The sequence below is a fragment of the Stenella coeruleoalba genome (assembly GCF_951394435.1).
Source record: "Stenella coeruleoalba genome assembly, chromosome: 12".
Lineage (NCBI taxonomy): Eukaryota > Metazoa > Chordata > Mammalia > Artiodactyla > Delphinidae > Stenella > Stenella coeruleoalba.
In genome coordinates, this window is record NC_137158.1 from 90,339,268 (window position 1) to 90,355,810 (window position 16,543).

A 16,543-nucleotide genomic window follows, 5' to 3' on the forward strand; every position below is an offset into this window, starting at 1 on the left:
GGGGACAGGTGAGGGTCAGGCTTCGGGGAAGGGTTAGGGTTAGGGTTCGGGCTAGGGTTAGGTTTAGGGGACGGGGATGGTTTAGGGTTCAGGTGAGGGTACGGCAACGCTTTAGGGGGAGCGTGCGTGTGGGGGCGCGGGGTAGTGTTAGCGTACGGGTTAGGATTAGGGGACGGGTGAGGGTCAGGCTTCGGGGAATGGTTAGGGTTAGGGCTTGTGCTAAGGTTAGGGTTAGGGGACGGGGACGGTTTAGGGTACAGGTGAGGGTACGGCAATGCTTTAGGCGAAGCGTGCGTGTGAGGGCGCGGGTTAGTGTTAGCGTACGGGTTAGGATTAGGGGACGGGTGAGGGTCAGGCTTCGGGGAAGGGTTAGGGTTAGGGTTCGGGCTAGGGTTAGGGTTAGGGGACGGGGACGGTTTAGGGTTCAGGTGAGGGTACGGCAACGCTTTAGGGGGAGCGTGCGTGTGAGGGCGCGGGTTAGTGTTAGCGTACGGGTTAGGATTACGGGACGGTTGAGGGTCAGGCTTCGGGGAAGGGTTAGGGTTAGGGTTCGGGCTAGGGTTAGGGTTAGGGGACGGGGACGGTTTAGGGTCCAGGGGAGGGTACGGCAACGCTTTAGGGGGAGCGTGCTTGTGAGGGCGCGGGGTAGTGTTAGCGTACGGGTTAGGATTAGGGGACGGGTGAGGGTCAGGCTTCGGGGAATGGTTAGGGTTAGGGTTCGGGCTAGGGTTAGGGTTAGGGGACGGGGACGGTTTAGGTTCCAGGTGAGGGTACGGCAACGCTTTAGGGGGAGCGTGCGTGTGAGGGCGCGGGGTAGTGTTAGCGTACGGGTTAGGATTAGGGGACGGGTGAGGGTCAGGCTTCGGGGAAGGGTTAGGGTTAGGGCTCGGGCTAGGGTTAGGGTTAGGGGACGGGGACGGTTTAGGGTCCAGGTGAGGGTACGGCAACGCTTTAGGGGGATCGTGCGTGTGAGGGCGCGGGTTGGTGTTAGCGTACGGGTTAGGATTAGGGGATGGGTCAGGGTCAGGCTTCGGGGAAGGATTAGGGTTAGGGTTCGGGCTAGGGTTAGGGTTAGGGGATGGGGACGGTTTAGGGTCCAGGTGAGGGTACGGCAACTCTTTAGGGGGAGCGTGCGTGTGAGGGCACGGGTTAGTGTTAGCGTACGGGTTAGGATTAGGGGACGGGTGACGGTCAGGCTTCGGGGAAGGGTTAGGGTTACGGTTCGGGCTAGGGTTAGGTTTAGGGGACGGGGACGGTTTAGGGTCCAGGGGAGGGTACGGCAACGCTTTAGGGGGAGCGTGCTTGTGATGGCGCGGGTTAGTGTTAGCGTACGGGTTAGGATTACGGGACGGGCGAGGGTCAGGCTTCGGGGAAGTGTTAGGGTTAGGGTTCGGGCTAGGGTTAGGGTTAGGGGACGGGGACGGTTTAGGGTCCAGGTGAGGGTACGGCAACGCTTTAGGGGGATCGTGCGTGTGAGGGCGCGGGGTAGTGTTAGCGTACGGGTTAGGATTAGGGGACGGGCGAGGGTCAGGCTTCGGGGAAGGGTTAGGGTTAGGGTTCAGGCTAGGGTTAGGGTTAGGGGATGGGGACGGTTTAGGGTCCAGGTGAGGGTACGGCAACGCTTTAGGGGGAGCGTGCGTGTGAGGGCGCGGGGTAGTGTTAGCGTACGGGTTAGGATTAGGGGACGGGTGAGGGTCAGGCTTCGGGGAAGGGTTAGGGTTAGGGCTCGGGCTAGGGTTAGGGTTAGGGGACGGGGACGGTTTAGGGTCCAGGTGAGGGTACGGCAACGCTTTAGGGGGAGCGTGCGTGTGAGGGCGCGGGGTAGTGTTAGCGTACGGGTTAGGATTAGGGGACGGGTGAGGGTCAGGCTTCGGGGAAGGGTTAGGGTTAGGGTTCGGGCTAGGGTTAGGGTTAGGGGACGGGGACGGTTTAGGGTCCAGGTGAGGGTACGGCAACACTTTAGGGGGAGCGTGCGTGTGAGGGCGCGGGTTAGTGTTAGCGTACGGGTTAGGATTATGGGACGGGTGAGGGTCAGGCTTCGGGGAAGGGTTAGGGTTAGGGTTCGGGCTAGGGTTAGGGTTACGGGACGGGGACGGTTTAGGGTCCAGGTGAGGGTATGGCAACGCTTTAGGGGGAGCGTGCGTGTGGGGGCGCGGGGTAGTGTTAGCGTACGGGTTAGGATTAGGGGACAGGTGAGGGTCAGGCTTCGGGGAAGGGTTAGGGTTAGGGTTCGGGCTAGGGTTAGGTTTAGGGGACGGGGACGGTTTAGGGTTCAGGTGAGGGTACGGCAACGCTTTAGGGGGAGCGTGCGTGTGGGGGCGCGGGGTAGTGTTAGCGTACGGGTTAGGATTAGGGGACGGGTGAGGGTCAGGCTTCGGGGAATGGTTAGGGTTAGGGCTTGTGCTAAGGTTAGGGTTAGGGGACGGGGACGGTTTAGGGTCCAGGTGAGGGTACGGCAATGCTTTAGGCGAAGCGTGCGTGTGAGGGCGCGGGTTAGTGTTAGCGTACGGGTTAGGATTAGGGGACGGGTGAGGGTCAGGCTTCGGGGAAGGGTTAGGGTTAGGGTTCGGGTTAGGGTTAGGGTTAGGGGACGGGGACGGTTTAGGGTCCAGGTGAGGGTACGGCAACGCTTTAGGGGGAGCGTGCGTGTGAGGGCGCGGATTAGTGTTAGCATACGGGTTAGGATTAGGGGACGGGTGAGGGTCAGGCTTCGGGGAAGGGTAAGGGTTAGGGTTCGGGCTAGGGTTAGGGTTAGGGTTAGGGGACGGGGACGGTTTAGGGTCCAGGTGAGGGTACGGCAACGCTTTAGGTGGAGCGTGCGTGTGAGGGCGCGGGTTAGTGTTAGCGTACGGGTTAGGATTAGGGGACGGGTGAGGGTGAGGCTTCGGGGAAGGGTTAGGGTTAGGGTTCGGGCTAGGGTTAGGGTTAGGGGACGGGGACGGTTTAGGGTCCAGGTGAGTGTACGGCAATGCTTTAGGGGGAGCGTGCGTGTGAGGACACGGGGTAGTGTTAGCGTACGGGTTAGGATTATGGGACGGGTGAGAGTCAGGGTTCGGGGAAGGTTTAGGGTTAGGGTTCGGGCTAGGGTTAGGGTTAGGGGACGGGGACGGTTTAGGGTCCAGGTGAGTGTACGGCAATGCTTTAGGGGGTGCGTGCGTGTGAGGGCGCGGGGTAGTGTTAGCGTACGGGTTAGGATTAGGGGACGGGCGAGGGTCAGGCTTCGGGGAAGGGTTAGGGTTAGGGTTCGGGCTAGGGTTAGGGTTAGGGGACGGGGACGGTTTAGGGTCCAGGTGAGGGTACGGCAACGCTTTAGGGGGAGCGTGCGTGTGAGGGCGCGGGGTAGTGTTAGCGTATGGGTTAGGATTAGGGGACGGTTGAGGGTCAGGCTTCGGGGAAGTGTTAGGGTTAGGGTTCGGGCTAGGGTTAGGGTTAGGGGACGGGGACGGTTTAGGGTCCAGGTGAGGGTACGGCAATGCTTTAGGGGGAGCGTGCGTGTGAGGGCGCGGGTTAGTGTTAGCGTATGGGTTAGGATTAGGGGACGGTTGAGGGTCAGGCTTCGGGGAAGGGTTAGGGTTAGGGTTCGGGCTAGGGTTAGGGTTAGGGGACGGGGACGGTTTAGGGTCCAGGTGAGGGTACGGCAACGCTTTAGGGGGAGCGTGCGTGTGAGGGCGCGGGTTAGTGTTAGCGTACGGGTTAGGATTATGGGACGGGTGAGGGTCAGGCTTCGGGGAAGGGTTAGAGTTAGGGTTCGGGCTAGGGTTAGGGTTAGGGGACGGGGACGGTTTAGGGTCCAGGTGAGGGTACGGCAACGCTTTAGGGGGAGCGTGCGTGTGAGGGCGCGGGGTAGTGTTAGCGTACGGGTTAGGATTAGGGGACGGGTGAGGGTCAGGCTTCGGGGAAGGGTTAGGGTTAGTGTTCGGGCTAGGGTTAGGGTTAGGGGACGGGGACGGGTTAGGGTCCAGGTGAGGGTACGGCAACGCTTTAGGAGGAGCGTGCGTGTGAGGGCGCGGGGTAGTGTTAGCGTATGGGTTAGGATTAGGGGACGGGTGAGGGTCAGGCTTCGGGGAAGGGTTAGGGTTAGGGTTCGGGCTAGGGTTAGGGTTAGGGGACGGGGACGGTTTAGGGTCCAGGTGAGGGTACGGCAACGCTTTAGGGGGAGCGTGCGTGTGAGGGCGCAGGTTAGTGTTAGCGTACGGGTTAGGATTATGGGACGGGTGAGGGTCAGGCTTCGGGGAAGGGTTAGGGTTAGGGTTCGGGCTAGGGTTAGGGTTAGGGGACGGGGACGGTTTAGGGTCCAGGTGAGGGTACGGCAACGCTTTAGGGGGAGCGTGCGTGTGAGGGCGTGGGGTAGTGTTAGCGTACGTGTTAGGATTAGGGGACGGGTGAGGGTCAGGCTTCGGGGAAGGGTTAGGGTTAGGGTTCGGGCTAGGGTTAGGGTTAGGGGGCGGGGACGGTTTAGGGTCCAGGTGAGGGTACGGCAATGCTGTAGGGGGAGCGTGCGTGTGAGGGCGCGGGGTATTGTTAGCGTATGGGTTAGGATTAGGGGACGGGTGAGGGTCAGGCTTCGGGGAAGGGTTAGGGTTATGGTTCGGGCTAGGGTTAGGGTTAGGGGACGGGGACGGTTTAGGGTCCAGGTGAGGGTACGGCAACGCTTTAGGGGGAGCGTGCGTGTGAGGGCGCGGCGTAGTGTTAGCGTACGGGTTAGGATTAAGGGACGGGTGAGGGTCAGGCTTCGGGGAAGGGTTAGGGTTAGGGTTCGGGTTAGGATTAGGGTTAGGGGACGGGGACGGTTTAGGGTCCAGGTTAGGGTACGGCAACGCTTTAGGGGGAGCGTGCGTGTGAGGGCGCGGGTTAGTGTTAGCGTACGGGTTAGGATTAGGGCACGGGTGAGGGTCAGGCTTCGGGGAAGGGTTAGGGTTAGGGTTCGGGCTAGGGTTAGGGTTAGGGGACGGGGACGGTTTAGGGTGCAGGTGAGGGTACGGCAACGCTTTAGGGGGAGGGTGCGTGTGAGGGCGCGGGGTAGTGTTAGCGTACGGGTTAGGATTATGGGACGGGTGAGGGTCAGGCTTCGGGGAAGGGTTAGGGTTAGGGTTTGGTCTAGGGTTAGGCTTAGGGGACGGGGATGGTTTAGGGTCCAGGTGAGGGCACGGCAACGCTTTAGGGGGAGCGTGCGTGTGAGGGCGCGGGGTAGTGTTAGCGTACGGGTTAGGATTAGGGGACGGGTGAGGGTCAGGCTTCGGGGAAGGGTAAGGGTTAGGGTTCGGGCTAGGGTTAGGGTTAGGGGACGGGGACGGTTTAGGGTCCAGGTGAGGGTACGGCAACGCTTTAGGGGGAGCGTGCGTGTGAGGACGCGGGTTAGTGTTAGCGTACGGGTTAGGATTAGGGGACGGGTGAGGGTCAGGCTTCGGGGAAGGGTTAGGGTTAGGGTTCGGGCTAGGGTTAGGGTTAGGGGACGGGGACGGTTTAGGGTCCAGGTGAGGGTACGGCAACGCTTTAGGGGGAGCGTGCGTGTGAGGGCGCGGGGTAGTGTTAGCGTACGGGTTAGGATTAGGGGACGGGTGAGGGTCAGGCTTCGGGGAAGTGTTAGGGTTAGGGCTCGGTCTAGGGTTAGGGTTAGGGTTAGGGGACGGTTTAGGGTCCAGGTGAGGGTACGGCAACGCTTTAGGGGAAGCATGCGTGTGAGGGCGCTGGTTCGTGTTAGCGTACGGGTTAGGATGAGGGGACGGGTGAGGGTCAGGCTTCGGGGAAGGGTTAGGGTTAGGGTTAGGGTTAGGGTTAGGGTTAGGGGACGGGGATGGTTTAGGGTCCAGGTGAGGGTACGGCAACGCTTTAGGGGGAGCGTGCGTGTGAGGGCGCGGGTTAGTGTTAGCGTACGGGTTAGGATTAGGGGACGGGTGAGGGTCAGGCTTCGGGGAAGGGTTAGGGTTAGGGTTCGGGCTAGGGTTAGGGGACGGGGACGGTTTAGAGTACAGGTGAGGGTACGGCAACGCTTTAGGGGGAGCGTGCGTGTGAGGGCGCGGGTTAGTGTTAGCGTACGGGTTAGGATTAGGGGACGGGTGAGGGTCAGGCTTCGGGGAAGGGTTAGGGTTAGGGTTCGGGCTATTGTTAGGGTTAGGGGACGGGGACGGTTTAGGGTCCAGGTGAGGGTACGGCAACGCTTTAGGGGGAGCGTGCGTGTGAGGGCGCGGGGTACTGTTAGCGTACGGGTTAGAATTAGGGGAGGGGTGAGGGTCAGGCTTCGGGGAAGGGTTAGGGTTAGGGTTCGGGCTAGGGTTAGGGTTAGGGGACGGGGACGGTTTAGGGTCCAGGTGAGGGTACGGCAACGCATTAGGGGGAGCGTGCGTGTGACGGCGCGGGGTAGTGTTAGCGTACGGGTTAGGATTAGGGGACGGGTGAGGGTCAGGCTTCGGGGAAGGGTTAGTGTTAGGGCTCGGTCTAGGGTTAGGGTTAGGGGACGGGGACGGTTTAGGGTCCAGGTGAGGGTACGGCAACGCTTTAGGGGGACCGTGCGTGTGAGGGCGCGGGTTAGTGTTAGCGTACGGGTTAGCATGAGGGGACGGGTGAGGGTCAGGCTTCGGGGAAGGGTTAGGGTTAGGGTTAGGGCTAGGGTTAGGGTTAGGGGACGGGGATGGTTTAGGGTCCAGGTGAGGGTACGGCAACGCTTTAGGGGGAGCGTGCGTGTGAGGGCGCGGGTTAGTGTTAGCGTACGGGTTAGGATTAGGGGACGGGTGAGTGTCAGGCTTCGGCGAAGGGTTAGGGTTAGGTTTCGGGCTAGGGTTAGGGTTAGGGGACGGGGACGGTTTAGGTTCCAGGTGAGGGTACGACAACGCTTTAGGGGGAGCGTGCGTGTGAGGGCGCGGGGTAGTGTTAGCGTACGGGTTAGGATTAGGGGACGGGTGAGGGTCAGGCTTCGGGGAAGGGTTAGGGTTAGGGTTCGGGCTAGGGTTAGGGTTAGGGGACGGGGACGGTTTAGGGTCCAGGTGAGGGTACGGCAACGCTTTAGGGGGAGCGTGCGTGTGAGGGCACGGGGTAGTGTTAGCATACGGGTTAGGATTAGGGGACGGGTGAGCGTCAGGCTTCGGGGAAGGGTTAGGGTTAGGGTTCGGGCTAGGGTTAGGGTTAGGGGACGGGGACGGTTTAGGTTCCAGGTGAGGGTACGGCAACGCTTTAGGGGGAGCGTGCGTGTGAGGGCGCGGGTTAGTGTTAGCGTACGGGTTAGGATTAGGGGACGGGTGAGGGTCAGGCTTCGGGGAAGTGTTAGGGTAAGGGTTCGGGCTAGGGTTAGGGTTAGGGGACAGGGACGGTTTAGGGTCCAGGTGAGGGTACGGCAACGCTTTAGGGGGAGGGTGCGTGTGAGGGCCCGAGTTAGTGTTAGCGTACGGGTTAGGATTAGGGGACGGGTGAGGGTCAGGCTTCGGGGAAGGGTAAGGGTTAGGGTTTGGGCTAGGGTTAGGGTTAGGGGACGGGGACGGTTTAGGGTGCAGGTGAGGGTACGGCAACGCTTTAGGGGGAGCGTGCGTGTGAGGGCGCGGGTTAGTGTTAGCGTACGGGTTAGGATTAGGGGACGGGTGAGGGTCAGGCTTCGGGGAAGGGTTAGGGTTAGGGTTCGGGCTAGGGTTAGGGTTAGGGTTAGGGGACGGTTTAGGGTCCAGGTGAGGGTACGGCAACGCTTTAGGGGGAGCGTGCGTGTGAGGGCGCGGGTTAGTGTTAGCGTACGGGTTAGGATTATGGGATGGGTGAGGGTCAGGCTTCGGGGAAGGGTTAGGGTTAGGGTTTGGTCTAGGGTTAGGGTTAGGGGACGGGGACGGTTTAGGGTCCAGGTGAGTGTACGGCAATGCTTTAGGGGGAGCGTGCGTGTGAGGGCGCGGGTTAGTGTTAGCGTACGGGTTAGGATTAGGGGACGGGTGAGGGTCAGGCTTCGGGGAAGGGTTAGGGTTAGGGTTCGGGCTAGGATTAGGGTTAGGGGACGGGGACGGTTTAGGGTCCAGGTGAGGGTACGGCAATGCTTTAGGGGGAGCGTGCGTGTGAGGGCGCGGGTTAGTGTTAGCATACGGGTTAGGATTAGGGGACGGGTGAGGGTCAGGCTTCGGGGAAGGGTAAGGGTTAGGGTTCGGGCTAGGGTTAGGGTTAGGGGACGGGGACGGTTTAGGGTCCAGGTGAGGGTACGGCAACGCTTTAGGGGGAGCGTGCGTGTGAGGGCGCGGGTTAGTGTTAGCGTACGGGTTAGGATTAGGGGACGGGTGAGGGTCAGGCTTCGGGGAAGGGTTAGGGTTAGGGTTCGGGCTAGGGTTAGGGTTAGGGGACGGGGACGGTTTAGGGTCCAGGTGAGGGTACGGCAACGCTTTAGGGGGAGCGTGCGTGTGAGGGCGCGGGGTAGTGTTAGCGTACGGGTTAGGATTAGGGGACGGGTGAGGGTCAGGCTTCGGGGAAGGGTTAGGGTTAGGGTTCGGGCTAGGGTTAGGGTTAGGGGACGGGGACGGTTTAGGGTCCAGGTGAGGGTACGGCAACGCTTTAGGGGGAGCGTGCGTGTGAGGGCGCGGGGTAGTGTTAGCGTACGGGTTAGGATTAGGGGACGGGTGAGGGTCAGGCTTCGGGGAAGGGTTAGTGTTAGGGTTCGGGCTAGGGTTAGGGTTAGGGGGCGGGGACGGTTTAGGGTCCAGGTGAGGGTACAGCAACGCTTTAGGGGGAGCGTGCGTGTGAGGGCGCGGGGTAGTGTTAGCGTACGGGTTAGGATTAGGGGACGGGTGAGGGTCAGGCTTCGGGGAAGGGTTAGGGTTAGGGTTCGGGCTAGGGTTAGGGTTAGGGGACGGGGACGGTTTAGGGTCCAGGTGAGGGTACGGCAACGCTTTAGGGGGAGCGTGCGTGTGAGGGCGCGGGGTAGTGTTAGCGTACGGGTTAGGATTAGGGGACGGGTGAGGGTCAGGCTTCGGGGAAGGGTTAGGGTTAGGGTTCGGGCTAGGGTTAGGGTTAGGGGACGGGGACGGTTTAGGGTCCAGGTGAGGGTACGGCAACGCTTTAGGGGGAGCGTGCGTGTGAGGGCGCGGGTTAGTGTTAGCGTACGGGTTAGGATTAGGGGACGGGTGAGGGTCAGGCTTCGGGGAAGGGTAAGGGTTAGGGTTCGGGCTAGGGTTAGGGTTCGGGGACGGGGACTGTTTAGGGTCCAGGTGAGGGTACGGCAACGCTTTAGGGGGAGCGTGCGTGTGAGGGCGCGGGTTAGTGTTAGCGTACGGGTTAGGATTAGGGGACGGGTGAGGGTGAGGCTTCGGGGAAGGGTTAGGGTTAGGGTTCGGGCTAGGGTTAGGGTTAGGGGACGGGGACGGTTTAGGGTGCAGGTGAGGGTACGGCAACGCTTTAGGGGGAGCGTGCGTGTGAGGGCGCGGGTTAGTGTTAGCGTACGGGTTAGGATTAGGGGACGGGTGAGGGTCAGGCTTCGGGGAAGTGTTAGGGTTAGGGTTCGGGCTAGGGTTAGGGTTAGGGGACGGGGACGGTTTAGGGTCCAGGTGAGGGTACGGCAACGCTTTAGGGGGAGCGTGCGTGTGAGGGCATGGGTTAGTGTTAGCGTACGGGTTAGGATTATGGGATGGGTGAGGGTCAGGCTTCGGGGAAGGTTTAGGGTTAGGGTTTGGTCTAGGGTTAGGGATAGGGGACGGGGACGGTTTAGGGTCCAGGTGAGGGTACGGCAACGCTTTAGGGGGAGCGTGCGTGTGAGGGCGCGGGGTAGTGTTAGCGTACGGGTTAGGATTAGGGGACGGGTGAGGGTCAGGCTTCGGGGAAGGGTTAGGGTTAGGGTTCGGGTTAGGATTAGGGTTAGGGGACGGGGACGGTTTAGGGTCCAGGTGAGGGTACGGCAACGCTTTAGGGGGAGCGTGCGTGTGAGGGCGCGGGTTAGTGTTAGCATACGGGTTAGGATTAGGGGACGGGTGAGGGTCAGGCTTCGGGGAAGGGTAAGGGTTAGGGTTCGGGCTAGGGTTAGGGTTAGGGGACGGGGACGGTTTAGGGTCCAGGTGAGGGTACGGCAACGCTTTAGGGGGAGCGTGCGTGTGAGGGCGCGGGTTAGTGTTAGCGTACGGGTTAGGATTAGGGGACGGGTGAGGGTCAGGCTTCGGGGAAGGGTTAGGGTTAGGGTTCGGGCTAGGGTTAGCGATAGGGAACGGGGACGGTTTAGGGTCCAGGTGAGGGTACGGCAACGCTTTAGGGGGAGCGTGCGTGTGAGGGCGCAGGGTAGTGTGAGCGTACGGGTTAGGATTAGGGGACGGGTGAGGGTCAGGCTTCGGGGAAGGGTTAGGGTTAGGGTTCGAGCTAGGGTTAGGGTTAGGGGACGGGGACGGTTTAGGGTGCAGGTGAGGGTACGGCAACGCTTTAGGGGGAGCGTGCGTGTGAGGGCGCGGGGTAGTGTTAGCGTATGGGTTAGGATTAGGGGACGGTTGAGGGTCAGGCTTCCAGGAAGGGTTAGGGTTAGGGTTCGGGCTAGGGTTAGGGTTAGGGGACGGGGACGGTTTAGGGTCCAGGTGAGGGTACGGCAACGCTTTAGGGGGAGCGTGCGTGTGAGGGCGCGGGTTAGTGTTAGCGTACGGGTTAGGATTAGGGGACGGGTGAGGGTCAGGCTTCAGCGAAGGGTTAGGGTTAGGGTTCGGGCTAGGGTTAGGGTTAGGGGACGGGGACGGTTTAGGGTCCAGGTGAGGGTACGGCAACGCTTTAGGGGGAGCGTGCGTGTGAGGGCGCGGGTTAGTGTTAGCGTACGGGTTAGGATTAGGGGACGGGTGAGGGTCAGGCTTCGGGGAAGGGTTAGGGTTAGGGTTCGGGCTAGGGTTAGGGTTAGGGGACGGGGACGGTTTAGGGTCCAGGTGAGGGTACGGCAACGCTTTAGGGGGAGCGTGCGTGTGAGGGCGCAGGTTAGTGTTAGCGTACGGGTTAGGATTAGGGGACGGGTGAGGGTCAGGCTTCGGGGGAGTGTTAGGGTTAGGGTTCGGGCTAGGGTTAGGGTTAGGGGACGGGGACGGTTTAGGGTCCAGGTGAGGGTACGGCAACGCTTTAGGGGGAGCGTGCGTGTGAGGGCGTGGGTTAGTGTTAGCGTACGGGTTAGGATTAAGGGACGGGTGAGGGTCAGGCTTCGGGGAAGGGTTAGGGTTAGGGTTCGGGCTAGGGTTAGGGTTAGGGGACGGGGACGGTTTAGGGTCCAGGTGAGGGTACGGCAACGCTTTAGGGGGAGCGTGCGTGTGAGGGCGCTGGGTAGTGTTAGCGTACGGGTTAGGATTAGGGGACGGGTGAGGGTCAGGCTTCGGGGAAGGGTTAGGGTTAGGGTTAGGGTTCGGGCTAGGGTTAGGGTTAGGGGACGGGGACGGTTTAGGGTCCAGGTGAGGGTACGGCAACGCTTTAGGGGGAGCGTGCGTGTGAGGGCACGGGGTAGTGTTAGCATACGGGTTAGGATTAGGGGACGGGTGAGCGTCAGGCTTCGGGGAAGGGTTAGGGTTAGGGTTCGGGCTAGGGTTAGGGTTAGGGGACGGGGACGGTTTAGGTTCCAGGTGAGGGTACGGCAACGCTTTAGGGGGAGCGTGCGTGTGAGGGCGCGGGTTAGTGTTAGCGTACGGGTTAGGATTGCGGGACGGGTGAGGGTCAGGCTTCGGGGAAGTGTTAGGGTAAGGGTTCGGGCTAGGGTTAGGGTTAGGGGACGGGGACGGTTTAGGGTCCAGGTGAGGGTACGGCAACGCTTTAGGGGGAGGGTGCGTGTGAGGGCCCGGGTTAGTGTTAGCGTACGGGTTAGGATTAGGGGACGGGTGAGGGTCAGGCTTCGGGGAAGGGTAAGGGTTAGGGTTCGGGCTAGGGTTAGGGTTAGGGGACGGGGACGGTTTAGGGTGCAGGTGAGGGTACGGCAACGCTTTAGGGGGAGCGTGCGTGTGAGGGCGCGGGTTAGTGTTAGCGTACGGGTTAGGATTAGGGGACGGGTGAGGCTCAGGCTTCGGGGAAGGGTTAGGGTTAGGGTTCGGGCTAGGGTTAGGGTTAGGGTTAGGGGACGGTTTAGGGTCCAGGTGAGGGTACGGCAACGCTTTAGGGGGAGCGTGCGTGTGAGGGCGCGGGTTAGTGTTAGCGTACGGGTTAGGATTATGGGATGGGTGAGGGTCAGGCTTCGGGGAAGGGTTAGGGTTAGGGTTTGGTCTAGGGTTAGGGTTAGGGGACGGGGACGGTTTAGGGTCCAGGTGAGTGTACGGCAATGCTTTAGGGGGAGCGTGCGTGTGAGGGCGCGGGTTAGTGTTAGCGTACGGGTTAGGATTATGGGACGGGTGAGGGTCAGGCTTCGGGGAAGGGTTAGGGTTAGGGTTCGGGCTAGGATTAGGGTTAGGGGACGGGGACGGTTTAGGGTCCAGGTGAGGGTACGGCAATGCTTTAGGGGGAGCGTGCGTGTGAGGGCGCGGGTTAGTGTTAGCATACGGGTTAGGATTAGGGGACGGGTGAGGGTCAGGCTTCGGGGAAGGGTAAGGGTTAGGGTTCGGGCTAGGGTTAGGGTTAGGGGACGGGGACGGTTTAGGGTCCAGGTGAGGGTACGGCAACGCTTTAGGGGGAGCGTGCGTGTGAGGGCGCGGGTTAGTGTTAGCGTACGGGTTAGGATTAGGGGACGGGTGAGGGTCAGGCTTCGGGGAAGGGTTAGGGTTAGGGTTCGGGCTAGGGTTAGGGTTAGGGGACGGGGACGGTTTAGGGTCCAGGTGAGGGTACGGCAACGCTTTAGGGGGAGCGTGCGTGTGAGGGCGCGGGGTAGTGTTAGCGTACGGGTTAGGATTAGGGGACGGGTGAGGGTCAGGCTTCGGGGAAGGGTTAGGGTTAGGGTTCGGGCTAGGGTTAGGGTTAGGGGACGGGGACGGTTTAGGGTCCAGGTGAGGGTACGGCAACGCTTTAGGGGGAGCGTGCGTGTGAGGGCGCGGGGTAGTGTTAGCGTACGGGTTAGGATTAGGGGACGGGTGAGGGTCAGGCTTCGGGGAAGGGTTAGGGTTAGGGTTCGGGCTAGGGTTAGGGTTAGGGGGCGGGGACGGTTTAGGGTCCAGGTGAGGGTACGGCAACGCTTTAGGGGGAGCGTGCGTGTGAGGGCGCGGGGTAGTGTTAGCGTACGGGTTAGGATTAGGGGACGGGTGAGGGTCAGGCTTCGGGGAAGGGTTAGGGTTAGGGTTCGGGCTAGGGTTAGGGTTAGGGGACGGGGACGGTTTAGGGTCCAGGTGAGGGTACGGCAACGCTTTAGGGGGAGCGTGCGTGTGAGGGCGCGGGGTAGTGTTAGCGTACGGGTTAGGATTAGGGGACGGGTGAGGGTCAGGCTTCGGGGAAGGGTTAGGGTTAGGGTTCGGGCTAGGGTTAGGGTTAGGGGACGGGGACGGTTTAGGGTCCAGGTGAGGGTACGGCAACGCTTTAGGGGGAGCGTGCGTGTGAGGGCGCGGGTTAGTGTTAGCGTACGGGTTAGGATTAGGGGACGGGTGAGGGTCAGGCTTCGGGGAAGGGTAAGGGTTAGGGTTCGGGCTAGGGTTAGGGTTCGGGGACGGGGACTGTTTAGGGTCCAGGTGAGGGTACGGCAACGCTTTAGGGGGAGCGTGCGTGTGAGGGCGCGGGTTAGTGTTAGCGTACGGGTTAGGATTAGGGGACGGGTGAGGGTGAGGCTTCGGGGAAGGGTTAGGGTTAGGGTTCGGGCTAGGGTTAGGGTTAGGGGACGGGGACGGTTTAGGGTGCAGGTGAGGGTACGGCAACGCTTTAGGGGGAGCGTGCGTGTGAGGGCGCGGGTTAGTGTTAGCGTACGGGTTAGGATTAGGGGACGGGTGAGGGTCAGGCTTCGGGGAAGGGTTAGGGTTAGGGTTCGGGCTAGGGTTAGGGTTAGGGGACGGGGACGGTTTAGGGTCCAGGTGAGGGTACGGCAACGCTTTAGGGGGAGCGTGCGTGTGAGGGCATGGGTTAGTGTTAGCGTACGGGTTAGGATTATGGGATGGGTGAGGGTCAGGCTTCGGGGAAGGTTTAGGGTTAGGGTTTGGTCTAGGGTTAGGGATAGGGGACGCGGACGGTTTAGGGTCCAGGTGAGGGTACGGCAACGCTTTAGGGGGAGCGTGCGTGTGAGGGCGCGGGGTAGTGTTAGCGTACGGGTTAGGATTAGGGGACGGGTGAGGGTCAGGCTTCGGGGAAGGGTTAGGGTTAGGGTTCGGGTTAGGATTAGGGTTAGGGGACGGGGACGGTTTAGGGTCCAGGTGAGGGTACGGCAACGCTTTAGGGGGAGCGTGCGTGTGAGGGCGCGGGTTAGTGTTAGCATACGGGTTAGGATTAGGGGACGGGTGAGGGTCAGGCTTCGGGGAAGGGTAAGGGTTAGGGTTCGGGCTAGGGTTAGGGTTAGGGGACGGGGACGGTTTAGGGTCCAGGTGAGGGTACGGCAACGCTTTAGGGGGAGCGTGCGTGTGAGGGCGCGGGTTAGTGTTAGCGTACGGGTTAGGATTAGGGGACGGGTGAGGGTCAGGCTTCGGGGAAGGGTTAGGGTTAGGGTTCGGGCTAGGGTTAGCGATAGGGAACGGGGACGGTTTAGGGTCCAGGTGAGGGTACGGCAACGCTTTAGGGGGAGCGTGCGTGTGAGGGCGCAGGGTAGTGTGAGCGTACGGGTTAGGATTAGGGGACGGGTGAGGGTCAGGCTTCGGGGAAGGGTTAGGGTTAGGGTTCGAGCTAGGGTTAGGGTTAGGGGACGGGGACGGTTTAGGGTCCAGGTGAGGGTACGGCAACGCTTTAGGGGGAGCGTGCGTGTGAGGGCGCGGGGTAGTGTTAGCGTATGGGTTAGGATTAGGGGACGGTTGAGGGTCAGGCTTCCAGGAAGGGTTAGGGTTAGGGTTCGGGCTAGGGTTAGGGTTAGGGGACGGGGACGGTTTAGGGTCCAGGTGAGGGTACGGCAACGCTTTAGGGGGAGCGTGCGTGTGAGGGCGCGGGTTAGTGTTAGCATACGGGTTAGGATTAGGGGACGGGTGAGGGTCAGGCTTCGGGGAAGGGTTAGGGTTAGGGTTCGGGCTAGGGTTAGGGTTAGGGGACGGGGACGGTTTAGGGTCCAGGTGAGGGTACGGCAACGCTTTAGGGGGAGCGTGCGTGTGAGGGCGCAGGTTAGTGTTAGCGTACGGGTTAGGATTAGGGGACGGGTGAGGGTCAGGCTTCGGGGAAGGGTTAGGGTTAGGGTTCGGGCTAGGGTTAGGGTTAGGGGACGGGGACGGTTTAGGGTCCAGGTGAGGGTACGGCAACGCTTTAGGGGGAGCGTGCGTGTGAGGGCGTGGGTTAGTGTTAGCGTACGGGTTAGGATTAAGGGACGGGTGAGGGTCAGGCTTCGGGGAAGGGTTAGGGTTAGGGTTCGGGCTAGGGTTAGGGTTAGGGGACGGGGACGGTTTAGGGTCCAGGTGAGGGTACGGCAACGCTTTAGGGGGAGCGTGCGTGTGAGGGCGCTGGGTAGTGTTAGCGTACGGGTTAGGATTAGGGGACGGGTGAGGGTCAGGCTTCGGGGAAGGGTTAGGGTTAGGGTTAGGGTTCGGGCTAGGGTTAGGGTTAGGGGACGGGGACGGTTTAGGGTCCAGGTGAGGGTACGGCAACGCTTTAGGGGGAGCGTGCGTGTGAGGGCGCGGGGTAGTGTTAGCGTACGGGTTAGGATTAGGGGACGGGTGAGGGTCAGGCTTCGGGGAAGGGTTAGGGTTAGGGTTCGGGCTAGGGTTAGGGTTAGGGGACGGGGACGGTTTAGGGTCCAGGTGAGGGTACGGCAACGCTTTAGGGGGAGCGTGCGTGTGAGGGCGCGGGGTAGTGTTAGCGTACGGGTTAGGATTAGGGGACGGGTGAGGGTCAGGCTTCGGGGAAGGGTTAGGGTTAGGGTTCGGGCTAGGGTTAGGGTTAGGGGGCGGGGACGGTTTAGGGTCCAGGTGAGGGTACGGCAACGCTTTAGGGGGAGCGTGCGTGTGAGGGCGCGGGGTAGTGTTAGCGTACGGGTTAGGATTAGGGGACGGGTGAGGGTCAGGCTTCGGGGAAGGGTTAGGGTTAGGGTTCGGGCTAGGGTTAGGGTTAGGGGACGGGGACGGTTTAGGGTCCAGGTGAGGGTACGGCAACGCTTTAGGGGGAGCGTGCGTGTGAGGGCGCGGGGTAGTGTTAGCGTACGGGTTAGGATTAGGGGACGGGTGAGGGTCAGGCTTCGGGGAAGGGTTAGGGTTAGGGTTCGGGCTAGGATTAGGGTTAGGGGACGGGGACGGTTTAGGGTCCAGGTGAGGGTACGGCAACGCTTTAGGGGGAGCGTGCGTGTGAGGGCGCGGGTTAGTGTTAGCATACGGGTTAGGATTAGGGGACGGGTGAGGGTCAGGCTTCGGGGAAGGGTAAGGGTTAGGGTTCGGGCTAGGGTTAGGGTTAGGGGACGGGGACGGTTTAGGGTCCAGGTGAGGGTACGGCAACGCTTTAGGGGGAGCGTGCGTGTGAGGGCGCGGGTTAGTGTTAGCGTACGGGTTAGGATTAGGGGACGGGTGAGGGTCAGGCTTCGGGGAAGGGTTAGGGTTAGGGTTCGGGCTAGGGTTAGCGATAG